Raw genomic sequence first — 25,754 nt, 5'->3', positions numbered from 1 at the left:
GCTCTGTAAAAAAACAAAACAAAAACAAAAAAACTTGTAAACATAAGGTGATTACCTTATGGAAAATAACAACTGAACTAGAAACCAGAGAACTATAGACTCAAAACTGAAAGAGATCCTACAGGTCCAGTTATACCAATCTAACATCCAACTTATTCAATACTTCTCAGGTAGCTATATTGCCTCTGTCTGAAGATCTCCAATGATAGGGCATTTATTATGCTATAAGGCAGTTCATTCCATTGTTGGATATGTCTAATAGTTAGAAAGTTGCTCTTGATATTGAGCCAAAATCTTACTCCCTATAACTTCTATATATGCTGCTCATTCTGCCTTCTAAGACCAAGTAGAATATATATATTAAAATTCCTTTTCCAAATGACAAGTTCTCAAACAATTATCAGAAGATAGTCACTTTCTCATCTTCCCACTACTATCCCCACCATTCTTTTAAAGAATCTTTATATAATAAGGTTTCTAGTCTCTTCATTTTATGGGTCACTGTTTTCCATCTCTATTAGCTGTACCTCCAACAATTCAGCAAATATTTAAATATCTATAATCTGAAAGTAAACGTGCTAGTAGTTACAAATTCAAAGTCAAAGATGAAACCTATTGTGACCTCAGAGAATGTACTAGCCCAACCTGTCCTCTCCCCACCTCCCCCTTCATTTTAAAATTTGGATCTTTGATTACACTTTTGTAAGGAACTCTCTCATGAAGAAATGTCCTTTATTGATTCAGATCAGTAAATGTCCTGTAACTTAATAGACTTAGGGACTTGCCCGGGGCACTGAGAAATAAAGTTACTTCTCCAAGGTTAAGCAGATAGTTACATATAATAAAGAGAAGAATTCAATATATATCTCCCCAAATTCAAAGCTATCTCTCAATTGCCACACTGCCTCTTAGTCCAATCTTATACCTAAATAAAGTATCTTCACTACAATATATCACAACAAATAGTCATCCTTTTATTTCTAGAAAACATGCAGTGACATTTAATCTATTACCTCTTAAAGCAGCTAATTCCATTGTTGGACAGTTCTAATCATTAGAAAAAGTTTCCTTACGTCAAACCTAAATTTGTAACTTCAAATCAGTTGTTCCCTTTTCTGTTTTCTAAGAACAGACAGAACAAAATTAAACTTTTTCCAAATGAATTTGGAATGCTTTAAGATAGCTTATGTGTCCCTCCTCCTAAAATCTTTTTATCTTGGCTAAACATCCAAAGAACCCTTTGATACCAAATACAGGAATTTATGTTTTATTCTAAAGACAATGGAGATGCATACTTTCTAAGACTTTTTCCCCATTTGTGCAATAAGGAGGCTGAACTTTACAATTCCTTCCAGCTGTAACAATTAACCAACTCCGATATTACAGAATTTAAGACACTTCAGTATCCTCATCCCTATTCAGGATGCTCTCCAGCTTATGAAGGTCTTTCCTAATGTGTGGCTTAGTATTCAATATATTAAGAAGTCTCACTAGGGCAGAACTAAAAGACACAAATGCCTTTCTTCTAAGAATAGAGAAGAAGGCAGGTGGGATGTAGGAGACAGGAAGGGAATCACTCACTTGGTAGTTGGTCTTAAAAGCTGAAGAAAACATTATATATTTTACATGAAAATTATATAAAAGGAATATTTTCAGAGAGAAGGAATAGTAGAAGCTGAAATAACTGCCAGGAAATAATTTTTCTTTCATTTCCATACTGATTCATTTCTAGTCTTTGAAATCTATCTGTAATATTTTAGTTAAAGAGAGAATTGGTCCTACACACCTGTCAGACTGGCTAGAATGACAGGGAAAGATAATGCGGAATGTTGGAAGGGATATGGGAAACAGGGACACTAATACATTGTTGGTGGAATTGTGAATACATCCAACCATTCTGGAGAGCAATTTGGAACTATGCTCAAAAAGTTATCAAATTGTGCATACTCTTTGATCCAACAGTGTTACTACTGGGCTTATATCCCAAAGAGATCATAAAGAAGGGAAAGGGACCTGTATGTGCTCGAATGTTTGTGGCAGCCTCTCTGTAGTGGCTAGATACTGGAAACTGAGTGGATGCCTATCAATCGGAGAATGGCTGAATAAATTGTGGTATATGAATATTATGGAATATTATTGTTCTGTAAGAAATGACCAACAGGATGATTTCAGAAAGGCCTGGAGAGACTTACACAAACTGATGCTGAGTGAAACGAGCAGGGCCAAGAGATCATTATATACTTCAACAACAATACTATATGATGACCAATTCTTATGGACTTGGCCATCCTCAGCAACGAGTTCAACCAAATCATTTCCAATGGAGCAGTAATTAACTGAACCAGCTACACCCAGCGAAAGAACTCTAGGAGATGACTAAAAACCATTACATTGAATTCCCAATCCCTATATTTATGCCCACCTGCATTTTGGATTTCCTTCACAAGCTAATTGTACAATATTTCAGAGTCTGATTCTTTTTGTACAGCAAAATAACAGTTTGGTCATGTATACTTATTGTGTATCTAATTTATATTTTAATATATTTAATATCTACTGGTCATCCTGCCATCTGGGGGAAGAGGTGGGGGAAGGAGGGGAAGAATTGGAACAAAAGGTTTGGCAATTGTCAATGCTGTAAAGTTACCCATACATATAACCTGTAAATAAAAGGCTATTAAATAAAATAAAACAAATAAATAAATAATAAGAGAGAGAGAGAGAATTGGTCATAAAATAAATTATAACAACTCTTATGTCTTTAAAAAAAATTCAGGTTGCACATCTGCCATTAGTTTACCAAAAATTGCTTTTGAAAGCACTACCATTTAATTGAACAATTCAACTAAGCAAACATTTAAAGATGAATCAAATGAAGGACATTATGTTTAAAGTGGGAAAGTTGAAAAAATAACTAAGAGTAGTCCCTTTCCTTGGTTTTGATTCATTTAAAAACAACTAAATAATAATAATAATACATGCATAAGACACATGCCATAGTCTTGTTTCACAAAAGGAATTCCCTCTTTCACTCTTGCTCTAAGCCAATTTCCCAGAAACGGAGGTTGGTGAAATGTGAATTACCCAACATGGGACAATGCTAAGATAACAATGAACTTCAGTCTCTAGGGAAACAAATTAAAAGGGAATGAGTCAGAAAGTGAGAAATAGAAGATATGATGACAGTCTCACCAAAGAAACAAAAGAGAGGATTACTGATTTGGAATCAAAGACTCACAGAAGTTAAGATCAATTGAAAAAAGAGAAACTAAAGAAACAAAAATAATCACAATATCACAGTTATATAATATTTTTAAAAATTATGAATAATCAAAATATCACAGTCTACCCTTAAAATTACCCATCAATGTATGCAGAACCAATGAGGGAGACCAGTACCCACATAGAAATCTGACTGGGAAGGAATGAATGGGAAAATTTATATTGCTCAGAAAAGTTCACAGCTTTCATAACCTTAATATCCTTGATTCCTTAAAAACCAATATGCTAGCTGTACTCCTACTGGTCTGGGAAAACCCTCTCCAATTCTGTTTTGGGGCTGATGAAACAATGATCATAATGAAGCAATGATCATAATCACCCTAACAGCACACCAAGAAACCATTACCCAATTGTAGTGACAGTTCAAAGCTTTTTAGGCTGGCTCTTTGACAATACTAAGAAGCCCAGCTAACTCTTCATTCAATAGAATTCTTGTTGGTTCAATCTGCTCCAAACTCTTCTTGTCTTTATCCCCCCAATTCTCCCCTTAAACCTGAAAGAGAAGTAGAGTACAACCAGATTTCTACAAAAGAGTTCACTTCTATCAAGTGATAGAAGTGCTGGGGGGAGGGAAAGGGCAATAACTCAAAGAATAGCCAAGTTCAGCTCTCTTCCAGTGAGCATCCTAGCATCTGCTTCTACTTTTCCTTCAGCCAGCCCACAATAGAATGGCTCTCTTCCAATCATTATGGCAGTTGAAGCCTTCCTGTCAGCTAACTCTCCCACTGGAAGCAATATCATGCTCAGCCTTGCCACAAAAGCTGTTTTTCTGTCACTTTTAACTATTGAACTGCTCCCATATCAAAGGAGCAATATCTTTCATAAACAAAAGTACTATATCAAGTCACAGAACATTTCATTTCCATGGAAGAGGGAGGACAGGAGAAGAAGTAAAAAGGTGAGGCAGAGGAGGTGGCAAGATGCTGAGAGACTAAATAAATACAATTTGAAAAGATACTGAATGCGAGAATTTCAAATAATAGGAAAAAAACTGATCAGATAAAGCAATCAAAGCATAGAAGAAGAAAATTCTTTAAATAGTAATTTCATGATAGGAAATATCTTCTTTCTAAACTATTGTTTTCCCTTAATGCCATTGAAACTTCAATCAATTTAATCAATAAACAATTAGTCACTTACTCTGTACTATGCTAGGTGCTGGTATATAAGCACAGCTCCCAGGAACTCACATTTAAATGTGGCAGAGAGAACAAGTACATAGACAAGTAAATAGAGGAATTTTATTCCAGACATGGGGAATGGATACAATAAAGACAAAGTATCATATGTAAGGAACACAGAAAAGAGCAGTTTGGTTGAATAAAGCTAGAAATAAAGTCTATAACCTTTGAAGGTTATAGAGGTCTTAAAAATAAACAAAAATGTTTATACATTATCTTAGATCTACTAGGGAGCAAACAAAGCTTACTGAGTAGGGAAATGGCAGGATCAAATCTCTGCTTAGGGAAAAACCATTATGACAACAATGTAGTCTGAAGTGGGGAAGAGACTTGAAGCAGAAAAAACAAGAGGATACAGCAATTATCTAAAACATAAAAGAGAGAGAAATTATGAAGGCCTGAACTAAAGTAATAACTAGGTAAATAGAAAATTTTGTTTAAATGTGAGAAAGGCATGAAGTTTGAAATCCTGAGATTTGGCAACTAATTGGGGAATGAAGAATAAGGTCAAGTTTACAAACCTAGCTGAATGTAAAAATGTGTTTTCAACAGAAATTGAAAGCAAAGTTTATTAAAGAGTAGACCATAACAGGTGGAAAGGAGGAGAGAGGAGATATGAATGGAAAATGAGTTCTGTGTTAGAAATGCTGAGTTGGAGATATTTCTGGCTATCATTTAATAGACAGTTGGAAGCACACTGGAAGTCTGGAGAGCTAATGGGGCTGGAAATATAGATCTGTGATGCTTTTGTACAGAAATAATGATATTTCCATAGAACTTTAACAGTCTGCCAAATGCTTTATGAATCTCATTTCCGTTGAGTCACATAACAACTCTATGAGATAGATACTTCAAGTATTATTATCTCCATTTTACACATGAAGAAACTAATGTTCTAAAAGGATAAGTGATTTGCCCCACAAAAGTTAACATCAGGGAAGGGACTTGAATCCAGTTCTTCCCAAATCTAGATCCAATAAGTACACTATCCAGTAGGCCAAGTTGTCTATAATTCATCTACTGTGAAATCTACCTTTGTAGCATCATATACTAAAATAAAAATCCACAAATAAAGAATTATAATGGACAAAAGGCAAATTATCTTGATATTCAAGAATGCCACAAAGTTATGGAATCTAAGAGATTAAATATATATATATATATATATATACATACATATGCATATATATATGATCAAGCAATATGTACGATTATGTCTCACATTTCTAGAGCAAGCCATCAAAATTTACAAATATTAAATATAATATATACATAAAGATATGTAGATATACCTAATCAATAGGGATATTAAAGATAATAACAATAGCTAATACTCACTGATATCAATATATATGTCCTGTTTTTACTGATCAATGAACATGTTGTATCTCACTAGAGAAAGTAAACTCCTTCAAAGCAGGATCTGTCTTTTTTGTATTTATACCTCTAGTTCCTCAATGTTTATTAGATATTTGCTAGTAGGTATTAATTAAATAATTTTCCTAGAGTCATACATCTATAAAGTAGCAGAGCCAGTAGTCAAAACCTAATATCCTTATTCCAAACCCTATCTTTCTATCATAAAGTTCAAGTATGATTACAGAACACACACATACACACACACACACACACACACACACACACACACTCCCACACTCCAGAATCTTACCTCTCTAGATCTCCTTTAGCATTATGATGAAATAATCCATCAATCATCAGACTTAACAAGTTAGGCAAGATGCATGAGATTTAGTAACTACCTATTTTGAATCCAGGTATCTTACCTTTGTGCTACCTAGGATCAATCTGCATCCCAGAACAAATAAAAGTAAATCCTTTGTCTCCTAAAAAAGAACATGTCACCTTGAAAGTTATTTCTCATTTTAAACTATAAATGTCTCCAAATACATTTCCTGTTGGATCAAACACATCAAGAACTAAATGACTTCTTGGGTCTAAAGAATAAGCATGTAGCAACTCAAGATCTGAAAACTGGAAAAAATATTAGTTATACCTCAACTCTCTCTTAATAAAGAAAAAAAAAAAAAAAAAACTAAGGCCTACAGAGAGAGGGTTTTGCCTAAAATCAAACAAATTAATAATGGTAGAGCTTATACAAAAATTCAAGTTTCCTAACTCCGAATTCAATACTACTTCCATTATGCCCTAGTAACCCTGAATTATTTCTTTGTGGGTTTTTTTAATTTGAAAGGATGTATCATGTACAAAGAATTTTGCAGATTGCTTGTTAGTTCCCAGGGAGCAGGAATTTTATTTCTTATCTAAATTTTGAATAATACTTCATATAAGTCTATTCAACTGACGACATTTAACATAATAACAGGCTGCAAAACAGATTCAGTAAATGCTTGCTAACTTGAATGGAAATTCAACTGAACAGAAGTCAAAGATCAAAAAAAAAAAAAAAAAGACACTAACACAAATGACAATACAAGGTAGAGTGTGATAGAAACAAAAGAGAAAAAAAATAAAAAATAAAGAAAATTTGAGAAAGGAAGGGACACTTATGGTTCGGTTATCGTAGTAGTTTGCATGAAGGAGACAAAACTTAAACTAAACCCAGAAAGGAAAAAAAAGGCTTTTTCAACAGAGAAATCCATCCCAAATAGCTAAATTTGCAAATGCCCAGAGGCAACAGAAGGCAGAATAAGACAAAAGAACAGCAAGCAACATTGTGTGAATGGAGTTATAAAGTAGAGGAGATGCTTAGTACATAATAAGCCTACAATGATAGGTTGGAGTCAGATTTCAAAGTCTTGAATGCCAGGGTCACCAATTTATATTTTATCCCAAAGGCATTTCAGTTTATGAAAGACAGAAAGATGAGGGGAAAAATTTTTTAACAAAATTTCAAGAAAGAATAGTTTCACCTGAGAAAAGAAGGTATGGAAATAGGGAAAGCATTATCTTGTTATTCATAATCAGAATCATAGAATTTCCATGCTAGATTTGATGTCAAAGATCATTTAGACCAATCTTTTTATTTTATAGGGTAAAATAATTGAGACCCCAAAAAAGGAAAGTGAGTTAGTGACAGGATTTGATTCCAGGGTTTCTCATTTCCAACCCAATGATCATTCCACCCCCATAACCATTTTTCCAGCCAGTAGCCAATTGAGCAATAAAATTGCCTTGTGGCTTTTATCGTGGCTTTGGTCAAAAATTATTATGGAGCATATTATATCCTTAGCAGAAACTTTGCTGCCTGCTGATTTTAAAATGCAAACAATGAAATTCATTGCAGAAGCAAAACAGGGCCAATAATATAATTACAGCACTATTCCTATGCAGTCATAGTTAATGCTATTATTTGACATTGCAAGGCTATGGTTTTTTCCCTTGAGTCTCAATGGAGACAAGGTTCACCCTAATTGGTTCCAAAGCACAACCTACCCACAACAATCTTTCCTCAGGACCAGTAATGTTAATTTCCACACGACTGTAAATAGTGTTTGCAAACAATACAAACATGGTAATAAGAGGCTAGGTGGGTAATTAATGTGGTTACAAAGTAGCTTATTTGCATTTTTATTTAAAACGGCCTTCTTTAAAAAGCAGATCAGATTTCTCTTTGCAAAAGAAGCCTTGGTTAAAGAGTACTGCAGTAATTACTCTCTTTAGGGGTTCGTTTATATGTCCTTTAGGGAATTAGAATGAAAAGATAAGCAGAATTATAAAGGAAATCATGTAAAATATGAAATGGACTATAAACACTTAGTGTATTTACCATAAGCTTAGTTTGCCTTCTTCATTAACAGAAATATGTTACAAGCTTACAACACATTCAAACTAATCATGAATGTATCTAAAAAATAAAGGTATCTACTTAAACTTTGTTAAGAAACTATGTACATAATAGGCACTTAATAAATATGTGCTTAACTGAATAGCAAATCTGAAAAAACTATTCTAAAATACCATTTCCCTCTAAGGCAAACCAAAGAAAGATGCATTTTTTGGTAACCTCTCCTTATTAATATGATATTCTCTCCATAATCTGGAACCATTAAGATCCATCTAATCCTTAAAAATCTAACTCCTATATCACCTGATGCAGACAAGAATGCATCTTTCTTTGGTTTGGCATATGCTATTTTGAAGTAGTATTTTCAGATTTGCTATTAAATTAAAAATATATTTATTGTCTATTATGTAAAACAAACATAATTTTTTTTAACAAAGGTAAATAGATGACTTGACTTTACCCCTTTCCACCATCTAAACGTGATCTTCCCCTCTTCTAATCTCAAATAATTTTATATTCCTTTTATTTTATTATCATCCTGCCCTAGACCTACTAAGAATTTATCGTGGTAAAAAAGTGACCTTACACTCTCATAAGGCCAGGTACTACCCACAAGTTCTATTTAGTTAGTCCTATTGTAGTTTAAAAGGCTTGAACATAGACCCAGAAATGGTTCATGTGTCTATTATCTAAGAGGTAGAGTTACTACTAGGATGGCCAACAGATGATAAATTTTATTAGATATATCCACTCAATAAATCATCTAATAATATGTTTCTAAAAGCATTTTCTATTTTTTTTGTTTTTTAACATCTCTGTGAGACAGGGACAATTGGTATTATCCCTATTTTACAAAAAAAATCAAATTGAACATTATAGACATTCATTGATCTGTCTATTGTCATATGGTTAGAATCAAACCTCTATGTTTATTTACCCCAAATTCTATACTATTTCCGTAGTACATTTCTAACACAAGTCCAAAACAGAACTGAACATCTTTTCCCAAAAACTCAACTATCTACCAAACTTATTTGTATACTATAGTATTTAACAAATACGATAATATTGTATACCATAGTAATATATATGCTATATTATATACATATGTATTACAATATGGTGATATTCTGTATTACATATACTATTGTATACAATGCTATAATATTTGTAAAGTGTACCATCACGCTCAGTCTCAGTTTCATAAACTCACTCACTCAAACTTTTCCAGCTCACAGAGGATATCCGTTGTCAAATCTTGCTAATTCTGCCTCCATATCCCTTCCTTATGCTTCTTTCTAAACACTCACATAGCTTATCACTTTAATTCATACTTTCATCCCATCTCACCTGAATTACTAAAATGTCCTCCTTAAACACTCTTCCTATCCCAAGGCCCTTTCCTTTTTACTCCAATTCATTCTCTTCAATACTGCCAAAATGATTTTCTTCTAACACTGACATGAACATGTAATTTACCCAGTAATTCAATTGACTCCCTACTACTCCAGATCAAATATAAATTCCTTTGCTTAGCTTTTAAAGTTTTTCAAACTTACCCCTGCTCTATCTTTCCAGCTTCATCATACATTAATCACTTCTTGCATCCTACCAAATGAAATATCTGTAAAGTGTTTAACACAGTCCCTGGCACACAGCAGGAATCTAATAAATGCCTATCCCAACCTCCCCCCCCATGGTCCAGTCAAATAGGCCTTCTTGCTTTTCCTGTGATATGGCACTCAATCTCTATACCTTTTACACTGAACATCCTGCACACCTACATGTCCTTCTCATCCCTACTTTTTGAAATCCTTCATTCCTTTCAAGATTTAGTTCAAGTGCAAGCTCCTACATGAAAATTCTCCTGATTCTCCCTAACTACTGGTGTTCTCTCTAACTCCTTTATGTTAAAATAACTTTTGTTTCTTTTGTGTGTATTCTGTAAACAGTTTTATATGTATTAGACACCCTCATAGAAGGCAAGCTTCTTGAGCATAGTTTTCATATATATATATATATGACTAACAACTAGTTAGTTGTAAATCAGATATGATCAAGCACTTAATAAGAATATTTTGACTGACGGATAGATTGACTGACTGACTCATATTGGACATAAAAATATTAATTCATACTGGATATCATATTTACTGTTAGAGCAAAGGACTACTTTCTGTCTGGGGAAAGGAGACAAATCTTAGATCCTTGAACAGATGAAGTATGAAAACATACAATAATTTGAACTAGTCTGCATCTATGTACATATATATATAATTTTCAGCAAATAGACTATAAAAATAAAGTCTTATTGGCCTTTGTATCTCACCCAATATCCCAAACAAAGCAGTTAATAAATGATTACCAAGTAAACAAAAAGCTAATGTAATTTATGGGAATGAAGAGAGGAAACACATTATATTAAGTCTACAGTGTTATATACTAATGAATTTTTTTAATGAACTTTCAAAAGAAAGACAATACTGGAGCATTTGTTTTATATGTTCCTTTTAGACTGCATCTTTTCTTTCTGTAACAGAAAAAGACTATTAAGAAAGTAAGGAGAGATGTATTTGGTAGTTTGACTTTTCTCCAGGTCTAAAACATAATCTAACCTTTCTTGTCCTTCTTAAACCAAAGGATCAAAGAATTTTAGAGCTAGAATGGACCTGAGAGACTAGCTATGCCAATCTCTTAATTTCAAAAGTTAATAAATTAATGAACAGCAAGGGCAAGTGACATGCCTAAAATCCCATAGGAACTCAATAGCACATCCGAGACTCAAATCTAATATAAAAAGTAACTTCCTGACCTTAACAAGGGAAGTTAACAGTTGAGAAACAAGTATATAGAAAGACAGGTCTTCACTAAGCCAGGCTACTACAATAAAACTGCTCTCTAACCACTGTTATTTCCTCTTCTCTCTGTAAAATGACAATACTGATACCTCCCCTGTAGTGAAGAAAGCACTTTGTAAACTATAAAGCATTTTTTTAAAATGTAATTTATTAGTATAGTTTTATGCTATCTTTACACAAACTGATTTATTCTTCCACCCTTCCCCAAAAAAGTTACACAGTGTAGTTAGTTAAATGTTTCAACATATCTTGTTTTAGGTACATGTTACATAAAACATTCTGCATATTAAAAAAGCCTACTAGGTCTTTTTCACATTGTTACTAACTGTAAGATCATATATGTGTGACTAGGAAATAAGTACCTCCAGAAGTCATCTAGTCTAACTCTTTCATATTACGGATAAATAAACCAAGACCAAAAGAAATTATGTAACCTAGCCAAGATCACACAAATAGCAGATAGCAGAGCTTCAAACTGGGTTCTCTGACTACAAAAATCAGTCCTTTTCATTTCATTATACTGTCTTCATTGAAACCATAAGTCCAGACACTTCTTGTAGTTTTAAGTACACATTTACCCCATAAAAATTATTTATATTTTGAATAGAATTTAGAGAATATAGAGATGTTTTAAATGTATCTATTCTTTGGGTCTTATCTTCATCATTACTGATAACTGAAGTACTATGGGTGAGGTAGTGGCACAAGACTAAATCAGAAAAAAAAAAATGAATTCAAGTCTTGGCTCTACCTCCTACTAGGTTTATGACAAATTATAGCACCTTGCTAAGTCTTAGCTTTCTCATGTATAAATTGAAAGTAATAAAAATAATAACAGTTTATTATTGCAAAACTTCTCAGTTTTGTACTTGTATTATTCATATAGTATAAATATCTAAAATAGACTCAAGAGTATTTGATGCCCATGTAAAAAATTGTTCCCTATTTAAAACCAATCAGTAAACATTCAATCAACAGACATTTATTAAATGTCTACAATGTGCTAGGCACTGTGCTAGGAATCATAAACACAATAATGTAAAGAACAATCCATAAACAATGTGGTATCTTTCAAGGGGAAAATTTAGATATATTATGAACCTGCTGAGTCTTAAATCCATTATAATCTCTCCTAAACAGAACTATCACAACCAAATAAAAAAGACATTAAACATTTGATGTACCTGGATGACATATAACTATGTGGCTCCACAAAATAATAAAAAAATTTTTAGAAGTTAATTTATTGGAATATTTCTCCATCAATAACAAAATGCTACTTAGACTCATTAAGTATAAAATGTTTAACATATACCAAGGAAAGACAGAGTCTGACGACTTCAAACTTGAATCTGGAGGTCATACTGAACCAACAGATAAAAGAAATGCCTACAAATGTTCTCCTATAAGCAAAGAATATTAAGAATAATATCAAAAAGAAGGTAGTGGTTAAATACATTAAGGGATTTATTGGCATCTTAAAACTAAAGATCAATGGGAAGAAACATTTTATACATATTTTGAACTAGAAAATGGAACATGACAAATTTGGAAAAAGTATTCACAAAAGCCATATAATATCAATTGAACACAAGATCAATTACCCTACAACAATAAATAAAAGAAAAAAATTTGCTCAAAAAAAAAAAGTAGGAGGAAAATGTCTGAGACCATGATTTCAGAAACCTGAAAAATATTAACACTCTGTTCACTATGCCTTAAAATCAATAGTTCTCAACATGAGCCAAGAACTGTAGGAAAACCATTCTTTGAGTCTTATCTTCATCATTGACCATGACAGCAGGGAGATTAATGGCTGGGATTGAGATTCTCCATTGTATCAACTGGTATACACTCCAATAAAAGCAATAATATTGTAAGAAACACACTTGACACTGAAAATCAAATATTGAGGAAAATTTATTAAAGAACAATCTTTAGGAATTGTCTAAACAGTTCTGGCCAGTGGTCATCATCCATTCCTAGAAAGTACTCCCTTTTCTGCTCTGCCTCTTAAAATACTTTACTTCCTTCAAGACCCAACTAAAGTACCACCTTCTTTATCAAGAATTCTTACCTTTTTTTGTGTCACAAACACCTTGAGTAGTTTAGTAAGGCCTATAAACCCTCTTTGAGAATAACATTTTAAAATTTGCAAAATAAAATACATAGAGTTACCAAAGAAACCAATTTTAATGAAGTCATAAAAATATTTACAAATACATTCACATATTCCAGCTTAATAAATCCCCTTTTACAAAAAGGCTTTCTTGAATCTCTCCATGGTTAATGCTTTCCTTCCCTAATTCCTTTATACTTAACTTTTTTTTTGTTGGCTTTGCCTCCTTCAATATGTAAATGGTGCTTGAATTAGTAGCATGAAGTTTCTTGAATTCTTGGTATTTAAATACAGTATCTGACATGGCCAGTAGACACCTAATAAATGCTTGCCAACTTCTGACTTATGATCAAATTATTAAACACTGAATAAGTTACCCCAAAGTGCTATAGTAGTTATATGCCATTTATTAATTACCATAAAGCTTTTGGCTTAGTTATACATTAATGGTTTCTCATGTGCTATAAAGAATATGAAAAAAAGTTTTCTATTTTTTAAAAAAAAACTCAATTCAATAATGTGAAAAGCAATTGATATAAAATATGGCCTTTTTCAAGAACCAGTTTGAGACATTATAGTTTTGACTAGTCTTAAACACATTATGAGTACGCCTAAAGAGATGTACAGCTTCCAAGTTAGAGATATGTTACCAAAACATCTTATTAATGACAAATATTCTGAGTCAGGCCAAACCTAGGTTGGCCCCATCAATTTGGGCTTAGTTAGAATGGGATGAGGCACATTTGCTTTATAAAATGCAACAAAAATGACTTTATTCATAACAAAAATTAAATAAATACAATTCCTAAAGTTAAAAAGTATATTAAGATAAAAACTACTCTTGTTCATCTTTGCAGTTGCCATAGCAAACTACTATGCTAAATAGAAATTAATTCCCTGAAGGTCAATAGTTGCTACTCAAAACCTCTGATACCAACTCCCACCTTTTCTGAATCAAACAGCAAAGACAAATGTTCTCCCCACTATACCCCTCTAAAGGAAAAAGCTCAGCCTATGTAAAAAAGGTACTGCTCCTACCAAATGTATTACTACCTCCTACTTTGATGTCAAGTGCCCAAAAAATTACAAGAGGAACTTCCATCACTAAAATAACCTTAACTGCACTGCAGTTAAGTGCAGTTAAAAAAGAGTTCTCTTCCTTCCTGTGGTAGAATTGATTTATCAGACTCAAGAGTGGCCCTGCAAGGTAGGTCCTATTTATTATCCCTATTTTACAGTGGAAGAAACTGAGGCAGAAAGAGCTAAAGCAACTTGCCCAGAATCACAGGACTACTAATTGCCTAAGACAGATAGATCTGTTTGCAAGTCTTCCCAACTCCAAATCTAGGGCTCTTCCATAGTGCACATAGCTGATGGGTAGAAGAATCTACAAAAAATAGTGGCAAAAAAAAATCCTAGAAAAAAAAGAGTGTATCAAAGACAAGAAGATGACCATAACAAAACTGCAGAGAGATTACAAAACCTAAAGACTGAGAAAAGGTCGTAACATTTGTCAATTAGTAGATCAAAGTAATTATGGGGAGGAGAGGAAGCATTTTCAGTTAAATGGACAGGCTAGAATGCTCACTTCAAAGAATCAATGACAGTAAGAGAAAAGGGAGTAGTGGCACCTATTGTAGACAGTCTAATCAAAGACTCTAGCTACAAAAGCAGGGACACTCCTTTTGTTTGTTGTATTCTTCTGCCTGGCCACTATAAGTGCTTAATGAATACTTGTTCATTTAAATTGTTCCCATTTTACAGATAAGGAAGTACCAAATTACCTTCTATATCATCTTTCCAATTGAAGAGTATTAATTACTCTCTTAACCATCTTCAAATAAAATCCTTTTTCATACTTTTGGTCACTTTAGCTATATTAATTCAATATACACTGATGTTTTAAAGTATTTTCTGTTTTTATTAAATTACATAGAAGATAACTAGTAGAAAAAGTTCTATGAAAGGTAGCTTTTAATCAAGTGAATAAGAAACTAAACATTCTCAAGTTCTTATAACCCTGGTGAGAAATTACAGCGAACAAAGTGATATGATTATTAATTTAATTCTTGGAAAGCATTCACAATGCTTAATGGAAATGGAAATTTTATGAGGCCTAAATGCAAGGAAAACAGCTATAATATCTGATATACTCTTTAATTTACCCACCTTAGGTATATGTTTAAATTCTATCATTATCACATAAAATGCCATACTTAGAGAATAAATTATTTAAGAAGTAATACAAAAACTTATCTTGTGAACAATGATATTAAATGTGCTGATATGAAAAAAAGTAGTAGATTTAGAATGGGAAAACCTAGGTTTATAACCCAATTCTTCCACCAGTATGATGGTGGAAAATTCACTAACCTATCTCATAGCCAAAGTTCTACAACTGGAAAATAAGGAAGTAATACTTTCTGTGCTTCCCCAAATGAAAGGACCAGAATGGGCCTAAAATCAAGTTGGGCTTCCAACCTCATCATCTAACTGGAAATGCTTTTTTTCAGTTACTTTGATCTTTTAATTGACAAATATAATGACCTCTTTCCAAGGAGTCTACTTATAACAGGAACCAGGGATGGTAATGTTATGCCACAATCTCTTTGAACTGTTCTATCTCAGGTTCCCTGCATGAGTTTCCCTGAATTGTTCTATCTCAGTTCTGCCTCAATCCCCCTTAGTTGTAAAACCCTGCTCTGGCCCATTAAGACCGAGGACCATCTGCTCTAAGAGTATAAATTGCTAATGTAAGACTCAAAATAAGGAGCAATTCAGACTTCCTGACTCCTTTGGTCCTCAAGAATTTACTTCTTTTTATTCAGACATCCTGACTTCTGTTTATTCAGACATCCTAACACTGGCTTTTAGTAAGAATTTATGGCCTCCCCCCATTCTGACAGAACCAAATGGAACTGTGAAGAACTCCCGCATCTTTTCCCCTTTTCTTTATTTGTAAAAGGTATTTAAGGGTTTGGGTTTCTCCCACTGATCGTTGGATTCTTTGAGATGACAGTCTCATCTAGCCCTGGGACCAACATGGATCCATTGGTCCCAGTATATCTCTCCATTTAATAAACTATTGAATTGGTCTCTAATCTCTGTCTGACTGGATACTTTGAGACAAGAGTCCTGTGCAGTCAATTATGCTTTCCAATTAATAAAATATTTTTAAAAATCTCTCTAATCTCTCTCCTGCCTCAGTTTCTCCTGCATTACAGTAAAAAGCAAATTCCCCAAAATCAGAAGAAGCTAAAAAAGTATTAAGTTACAAGCTTGGTGTAAAGATACCATCAAAGGGCAGGGAATCAAAAAGTGAGTAATAGAAAAATATGAGGTGAAAAGGCAGAATGGAATAATATATTCCAAAAAACAAATGAGCTTAGGATACAACCAAAAATGACATTCTACAAAAAAAGAGTAAAACAAGTACCAGGCAATTAAAAAAAATTTAATATGACTCCTTGCTGTAGCATTACTATCACTTGTCTATCTGAGTCTGTGCAAGTCATGTAACTTGTCTGAAACTCAGTTTACTTCTCTGTGAAATGAGGTGTCATAACATTTTATAGTATTCTAAATCTATTTCTTATAGCAAGTTCTGAGGAATACTCTATAAGTACTTGAGATAAACTGCAACTATTTCCAGGAGATTCTAAGGTAGTCATATATAAACACGATCAGCTAACTAATTAATTAGTGCCTAGCTAATGCTGATATTGTTTACTGGGAGTAGAGATATTTTTCTCTTTAAGATAAAAAGGGAATTTTTTGCATATCTTAAAACTCAGCAGGATGATAAAAAAGAGAAATTCCATTAAAGACAGAATTAAATAATTAAAAACATATTAATTACTCATGGTTAGGTTGTGCCAATATAATGAAAATGAGAACATTAGCTAAACTAATTCACTTATTTAGTGCCTCACCAAACTACCAAAGGACTATTTTATAGAGCTAGAAAAAAAAATTAAGAAAATCAATCTTGGAAAACAAAAGGTCAAGGATCTAAAGGAAAATGAGTGGGGAAGGAAAAGGAAAATAGTTTTATTTTTAACTAATAGTTTGCAAAAATAATTTTTAAAAATAAAGGGATCTTTCAGCAACTCATTGCAATTATTATACTAGGAAGTACTGGTTAAAAAAAAAACAAAAGCTGATTACTGGAACAGATGAAGTATACAATAAATACAGGGTATTCCAACTTTTAGAGTATCCTACAGAAACATACAAACATAATAAGAGTATTTGTCCCAAAGTTAATAAAGGTTGATTTTAAATTTCACTTCTCTTATCTATTGGGGGCAACCTGGGGCAAATTATTAATTCCTCAATACTTGCAAGTAATTCTCTAAAGACTCTTAAGTTGTGGATAAGATGCCAAACTAGATAGGTAGAAGAAGTTCCTCACCTTAAACTGGGTCTAAAACAACTCACCTGTTACTTTTTTATTCATGGTATGAAACATCCTTTGCAGGTTATCTTTTTTGAATGCTATGGACTGTTCACATCTGCTATATAATTCAGACTTGGTTTTACAGTGGTTTCATTACCAACCATAAAAACTGTAACAGTGGAACTGTATAAACAAACTGAATAGTGTTTTTACTGTAAAACATGAATGTAATATAAATATTTGCCTTTGCCTTCTCTCAGCATCTGTAATGAGAGCAGAAAATTCATGCCATATGTTTATAGTACAAGTAAAAATAGATCTCCACAATTCATCCATGTGGGTGTCAGTTAAGCTGTTTAATGTTTTTAATTCATCCATTTTCCTTTGCAAGTAAAGTTTCCACAAATCATATAAATCTTAAAATTGTCAGCTGCTAACTTCGTTACTTTAAAAAAAAAAAAAAAAGGTGTACTTGCCAAAATGAAATGGAACAAGATAGATTTCTTCATGGTAATAAGAATGTTGTCAGGGACTATGGTAAGTGCCATATTTCAGGGGCCCCCACCCAAGGCAAACAAAAAAATATATCAAATAACAATGACTCAGTAAGTCTGATCCTTGATGGAACACGTAAAGGTAACTTTTATACCAAGCTCCATCCACTCAATTCACTCCTTTGAGAGTAACTCATACCTGCTACCTTAACCCATCTCTTCAGTTTCTCCTCAGTAACAATGCCTATTAACAGAAATTTAATTTCTTCCATTTCTGCCCTTTGAAACACACTACCACAGGTAGTATTTTCTCAATTCTCACACAATCTTCCCTTTCCCTGTTTCAACATAAACTAATCCTTCTAAGGTCTATTCTAACTTTGTGGTTTCAGCATTTGTCCATTTGTCCAAAATTAGCCACATCTTCTATTCCTTAACTGATTTCTATGTATCTGCTGGAAGGAATCTCTATTTCTCAGGTTAGATCTGGGCCACCCATATTATCAATCCTGGCACTCACTATGATTTTCTTCCAAAAAAATTTTTGTAAAATTTAATTCAACAAATTTAGTCAATAAATATTAAGCACTCACTGAATGCATTATTATTACCATTATTCTGATAAAAATACAATTGTACAAATTTAAATACAAAATCACTTCTCAAAGAATTTCAAAAGTAACTTTATTATAAACTAAAACAAAACTGTGGAATGTAAAAATTTTGAAACTACCTATCTTTCTACAGTCTAATTTCCAAATTTAACATGCAGAAATTGAGCATATTACTAAGAGTCGGCATGAAATAAGGAAAAATGTGGCAGATTTTAGAGTCAGAAGGACTGGGTTCAAATCTAGACACTGACATTAAGTATCCACATGATTATTAACTTTTCTGGACCTTTGTTTCCTCATCTGAATAATAAAAGCCTGGTTGACTTCTAAGATCCCCTCCATCTCTAAATGTATGACCTCATGATGTTAGATAAGCAATTACTCATTCGACAGAGTCTCTTGATAAGGTCTGGACAAATGATTTCATTAATATACAGAGAAACAAAGAATATTTTTTTAATTCCTAAATCATTAGTGAGTCTATTATGTGATATTACTAGAGCTTTCCCAAAGTAGACACAAGCTCTTAGTTTGTAAATGGCAATAGAAACACTTGGATTTTCTCAAAATCAAGGGAGACCATCGAATTTTGGGGAAGTCATAACAGTCACACAACACTCAGAAGATAAGTTCTTAGCAGACTTGAGAAGTAGACCTACAAAGCCACAAACAGTCACACTATTGGTCAGTCACCTATTGTTCAACTGAGAGATAACAAGGAAACCAAAAATCTATGTGGAAAATGTGAGAACTAATGAGTGGACCCTCAGAGAACCTTGAAAAGCTTGACAAATGAAATCTATACTAGCCCTTAGCATCTGTCACATGATAGAAGTCCTGTTTTCTGCCATTTCCCACACGTTTCCTACATACTTTCTCCCTGTCAGTTCCTCAAACTTCTTCCTAGGATGGCCATTCTCCATCCACAGCACAAACTACTAGGTCAGCTAGATTTCCAACACTGGAAATTCCCTTGTACAACATAAGACTGGGTCTAATGAACAATAGTGGTAGTGTCCTAGCTAAAGAGATGGACAAGCACACAAAAAGCACCTCCTTTTGGGTCTAAGGGGCTGTAAGTAGTAGGACTGTCCTAGATAGCAGAAAGACAAGCACACAGATATCATTTCCTTTCTCATCCTCCTACTTTACTCCTTTATCCCCTTTCTCACATTCTAGAATTAAAAAAGGTTAACATCTCTTGTGACTTTTCCTTGCTACTCCTAGGTTTCCCTTCTTAGGTTCTCATTCTTCTCCCTATCCCATCTCCTTCCTACAGAATGATAAGGGAGTAGGGGAGCAAGGGTAGGGAATTATAGCCCTTAATTATGTAGTTTTCCTAAACTGGGAGGGAAGAAAACATTTATAGGCTAACCATGTCTCTTTCCCAGGGTATTTCTTCCCAGCCCCTAAGAAGTCAAGATGGAGGCTCCCTCCCTAACCAATGATGATAAATTGCCAATTTTTTTCTTAAATAGTTGTATCTTTTGTTGTTTATTTTTTATACTTATAGTCAATTTTATTATTATCCCACCTAAAAAATTACAATATTAAATATAAAATAAGCACAAAATAAAAAAGAGAGGAAAAGAAATAGTTTGTTATTCTTTTCTTTTGGCAAAGTTTAACATGGGATAAGGTGCAGATTAGTGTTTAAACAATGCTTTTTGAGGATCCTGACCACACAATCCTAGAATTTTGGAGTTAGAAGGGACATGAGCCCAAGAATCTAGTCCAATCTCCCCTAATTTTATAGATGAGAAAATAAAGTTCAAAGTTGTAATGCAACTTCTCCAACACTACACTGTTAACAAGAAGCAGATCAGGATTTGGATGGGCAGGAAAAGGGAAGCAAAGAAATTTTTATAGTGTCAACTATGTGTACTGAGCACTTTATCAATACCATTTGTAAATAAGTTGCAATAATAATCATCATAAAATACTTAGTACTGTTCCTGACACAAAATAAATGCTAAATAAATGTTTTTTGAGCAGAATATTGCAAACTGTTATCTCATTTGATCCTCACAACAATCCTAGGAGGTAGGTGCTATTATGAACCCCATTTTTACAATGGAGGAAACTAAATAAAGATTAAGTACTTTGCCCAGGGTCACAAAATTGATAAGTATTTGAAACTATATTTGAATTCACATCTTCCTAACAGTAGGCCAAATGTTCAGTCCACAGAGCCACCTAGTTGCTAATTTTCTGCCTTTAAATCTAGAGTTCTTGACACTAAACACACTAAAGTTATGCTATATTTACTATTCTAAAATAAACTCTCTACATGGATCATCTGCCCAATGTAATTAATTGGTTCTTCAAAAAATATAATATCAATAAACATATCAACAAGCATTTACTAACCATCACCTGTAGGTAAATATTCATGTTAAGAGTATGGGGGTAAATCGGAATATAAGCAATCCTTATTTTCAGGGAGTTTATATGCTATTGAGGCAAACAAACTGTGTATCTATATAAGTATATGTAAATGAAATATGAGATAAATACAAAGAGGGGAAGAGAGAATGGATTTGAATGTGGATTTTACTTCAGCTATGAAGGAAACTAAAGTTTCTAAGAGGCAACAATGAGTAAGGTGAGCATTAGACAAGGGGAACTGTTTTGCAAAGAAAATGGAATATCCTTTATGAAGAACAGCAAGAAAACTAATCTGGTTTGTCTAGGACAAAGAATGCATAAACTAGAATAATGTAAGATAAGGCTGAAAATAGATTGGGATTACTTTATAAAAGACTTTAAGAGTCAAACATAAGAGTTTTTATTGATCCTTGAAGTAAGGCTAGAGTTTACTGAGAAACAAAGTGACAAAAACTAGCCAATGCTTTGGGAACAAATATTGTTTTAGGAATCACATTGTAAATGACAATTTGGAGAGAGAAAGAAACTAAAAGTTAGGAAACCAAGAACAAAACTTTCACAGTAACCTGAGAAAAAGGAGAAAAGAGCCTAAAATAAAACAGTGGTCATGGGAGTAGAAAGAAGGTATCAGACACAAGAGATATTGTGGAAATAGAATGATCAAGATTTGGAAATCAATTTGCTATGCAGGGAGAGGAAGAATGAGTTGTCCTGAATGATAATAAGATAGATAATAATGATAATAAAATAGGTATCTAAAAGAATCTTGGTACTCGATAAAAATAGGCAAATGTGGAAAAGGGATGCATCTGAGGAAAGAGATAATAAGTTCTCATTGAGATGTTACATTTAAAATTGCCAACGAGACATCTAGTCCAAAATGTTCAATAGGCAAGTAAAAATGTAGTACTGAAGTTCAGGTGAGAGACTAGGGATAGAAATGCAAATATAGGAGTCATCTGCATAGAATAACTGAGCCCATGGTAGATGATGAGGTCACCAAAAGAGAAAATGTCAAGAAAGGCAAGAAACCTGAGGAACACCAACAACTGGTCAAGGGTACAAACAAATGATGATCTAGGCAAGGAGACTAAGGAGTTATCAGAAAGGTAGGAAGCAAACAAAGAGAAGGCACTGTCACCAAAAGAAAAAACAGAGGGAACAGAGAGCAACAGAAACAAACAGATTAAAAAAAAAAAAAAAAGATAGTCAACAGTATCAAATGCTGATTAAGAAATCAATGATAACTTTTGAGATAACTTGACAGAGAAGTGACAGACAAAAAGTAGAGAGATATATGCAGGACCACTGAACTACCTGAACAACATAACCAAAAGTAAAGACTAGGCATCATTTTTTTTCTTTTTATTTATTAAAGCTTTTTATTTCCAAAACATATGCATGAATAATTTTTCAACATTGACCTTTGCAATTTTGTGTTCCAAATTTTATCTCCTCTTCCCCCAACTCCCTCCCCTAGATGGTAAGTAATCCAATATATGTTAAACGTGGTAAAAAAATATATGTTAAATCCAATATGTGCATACATATTTATACAATTATCTTATTGCACAAGAAAAATCAGGTGAAAAAAGGAAAGAAAATGAGAAATAAGACAAAATGCAAGCAAACAATAACAAAAAGAATGTTTGCGATCCATAATCAGTTCCCACAGTCCTCTCTCTGGGTGCAGATGGCTCTTCATCACAAGATCATTGGAACTGGCCTGAATCATCTCATTGTTGAAAAGAACCACATCAATAAGAATTGATCATTATATAATTTTGTTGTTGCCATGCACAATGATCTCCTGGTTCTGCTCACTTCACTCAGCATCAGTTCATGTAAGTCTCTTCAGGTATCTGAAATCATCCTCCTGATTATTTCTTACAGAACAATAACATTCCATAACATTCATATACCACAATTTATCCAGCCATTCTCCAACTGATGGGCATCCACTCAGTTTTCAGTTTCTTGTCACTCCAAAAAGAGATGCCACAAACATTCTTGCATATACAGGTCCCTTTCCTTCTTTTAAGATCTCTTTGGAATATAAGCCCAGCAATAACACTGCTGGATCAAAGGATATGCACATTTTGATAACCCTTTGGGCATAATTCCAAATTGCTCTCCAGAATGGTTGGATCAGTTTACAACTCCACCAACTATGCATTAGTGTCCCACATCCTCTCTATCATTTCCTGTCATCCTATAGGTATCATTTTTTTTTAATAATACCTAGATCCCTTAAAACCAAAGGGCAAAGTACAAGTAGAAAGAATCCACTGTTCATCTCCTAAAAGAAATCCTCAAATTAAACTTCTAAGAAATATTGTAGCCAAAATCCAGAGCTTTCATATCAAACAAAAAATACTAAATGACACAACTAGAAAGAATTCAAGGAGCCACCATCAGGATAAAATGAAAAATATGATTTATTTTCTGACTGAAAAAAATATAATTAAAAAAAAGTTTTCACATAACTAGACAGGGAACCTATACAAAAAAGAAGGGGGTTGGGAGGATCACCTGATATTTGAACCTTATTCTCATCTGAACTGATCAAAGGAGTGAACACACACAAAATTGGGTAAAGAAATATAATTCTCTCAATAAAGAAAAGGGAGAAGGAGGAACTAAAGGGAGAGTATATTAAGAGTGGAATTAATACTAAACAAACTGAACATTAACTTAGGATGAACAAAAATATTTATAATTCTTTTTGAAGTGACAAAGAATGGGAATCTGAGGGGCTGCCTTATAAACTGAAGAATAGCTAAACAAATTATGGTATGTAAATGTGATGGAATACAATTGTGCCATAAAAGGATGACAAAGAGAATGTCTTCTGAAAACTTGGGAAGAATTATATGAATTGCTGCAGCGTGAAGTGAACAGAATCAAAAAGACAATTTGTACAATGACCAAAAAAATTGTAAAGAAATCTTTGAAATAGAGACTTTGAACTTAATGAATAACCACAATTCTACAAGTCTAATGATGAAAAATTCTACCCACCTGCTAACAGAGAGATAAAAAACTCAAGAGTACAAAATGAGACACACATTAAATATAAATGTATATACAATATTCATATAAATATACATATATATATGCAATGCAGGAATTTGTTTTGCTTAACTATACATGTTTGTGATATGGGGAAGGTTTTTTCTGTCATTTTCAGTTTTGGGGTAATGAGGTTAGGGTGGAAAGGAGAAGAGACATTTTTGTTGATTGAAAACAACAAATTATAATTTCTTTTAAAAAAGAAAATTCACTACAGAGAGTCAAAACAACAACCACCACAACCACTTGTAAGTCCGGGGTAGCTCTCTGATGGGCCTCGGGATCAGCCCAAGGCCTTGGGCTTAGTAGAGGGAGTGAAATGAAGGAGGCAGGAGAATAGCCATCATATGGCTCGTCAAATATAGAGTCTGGACGCTGAAGTCTGAAGCCTGAAGTCTTCTCTGTGGCTGAGCTCTCCATGGCTGAGAGAGCCCTCTGTCTTTGGGACTCCCTTAAATATCCCAGCAGACTATATCACCACAACATACTGGGCATGCGGCTGTAGAACATCATATCACCACATTACCACATCATTACATCAAATCAAGCACAGGCTTGGATAAGCACCATAGCCCACTAAGTAAGTACTTAACTACAAGCACTCTGCTGTCCTAGATTCAAGTACACCCTTTCAGATTTCAGGCTCCATACAATCACTACCAATATTTGTGTAGCATTTGTTTTACTTTGCACATTCAGGGAAACCCTGTTAAATAGGTGTACTATTTTATCTCCATTTTCCAGATTATGAAACTGAGGCTGGAAGAAGGTAACTTGCTCACTTCAGTAATGTCTGAGGTAAGATTTAAATGTGTCTTCCTAAATATAATATTCTTCCCAAGCCTTGTTGTGACATGGACCCAGCAGACATTACAAAACACTTGTAGCAGACCTCCTAGTACAATTTAACAGCATGGGACTAAGCATGGAGGAGGTAGTATATAGGACTACCAATAAACCAAAGGAGACTAATGAAGGAATCAGAAAATGGAGGACATTCTACAGCTGAAATGCTTAACTGAAAGTACTACCCAGTACAGAGACAAGAAGAAGTGAGTAGGGACAGATGGATTGTTAAATTATATTCAGATAAATAAAATTCAGAGGTGCCACAGAAGCTATGGGTAACAGTGAGATCAAAGATATAATATTTCTGTGTGCAACTAAGGCTGTGTGAAGAAAATTATGGGAGTAGATGAGAAGGGAGACCTGGGAAGCCATAGTATTATAGGGAACATCAAGGATATGGTAAAGTCCCTTCAAAAAGGACAGGGATTCTCTTTGACAGATAGGGCTATTAAAACTTCAAAGGATCTATAAATATAACAGAAATTTCATTTCTTTTAGACTTTTAAGCAACAAAATATAACCAATTCATTTTTTATTGAGAGACAGGAATTGAAGAAATAATCATTTTGACACTTTACAAACTAATATTTTTGACACCGGTATTTTTGGGGGGGCTAAAGAGTTCTTCTAGGTGTATTTTATTCAAAAGTTAAATGCTATTCTCTTCAGAATATGACTTTAGTCATCTCTCAGACACATCCACTTTCAAACATGGGACCTGTCTGATTTTAA

General features: G+C 33.6%; 1 protein-coding gene across 2 annotated transcripts in view; it reads right to left on the bottom strand.

Annotated features, from left to right (window-relative positions):
- WWOX (WW domain containing oxidoreductase) overlaps positions 1-25,754 on the bottom strand; it is a 1,126,590-nt gene that overhangs the window by 1,010,796 nt on the left and 90,040 nt on the right. The gene's annotated exons all lie outside the window — the stretch shown is intronic.

The sequence above is a fragment of the Sarcophilus harrisii genome, chromosome 2, assembly GCF_902635505.1.
Source record: "Sarcophilus harrisii chromosome 2, mSarHar1.11, whole genome shotgun sequence".
In the NCBI taxonomy this organism is placed as follows: Eukaryota; Metazoa; Chordata; class Mammalia; order Dasyuromorphia; family Dasyuridae; genus Sarcophilus; species Sarcophilus harrisii.
Note: the sequence above shows the minus strand (reverse complement) of the source record. Positions and strands in the feature narration are given on the sequence as shown.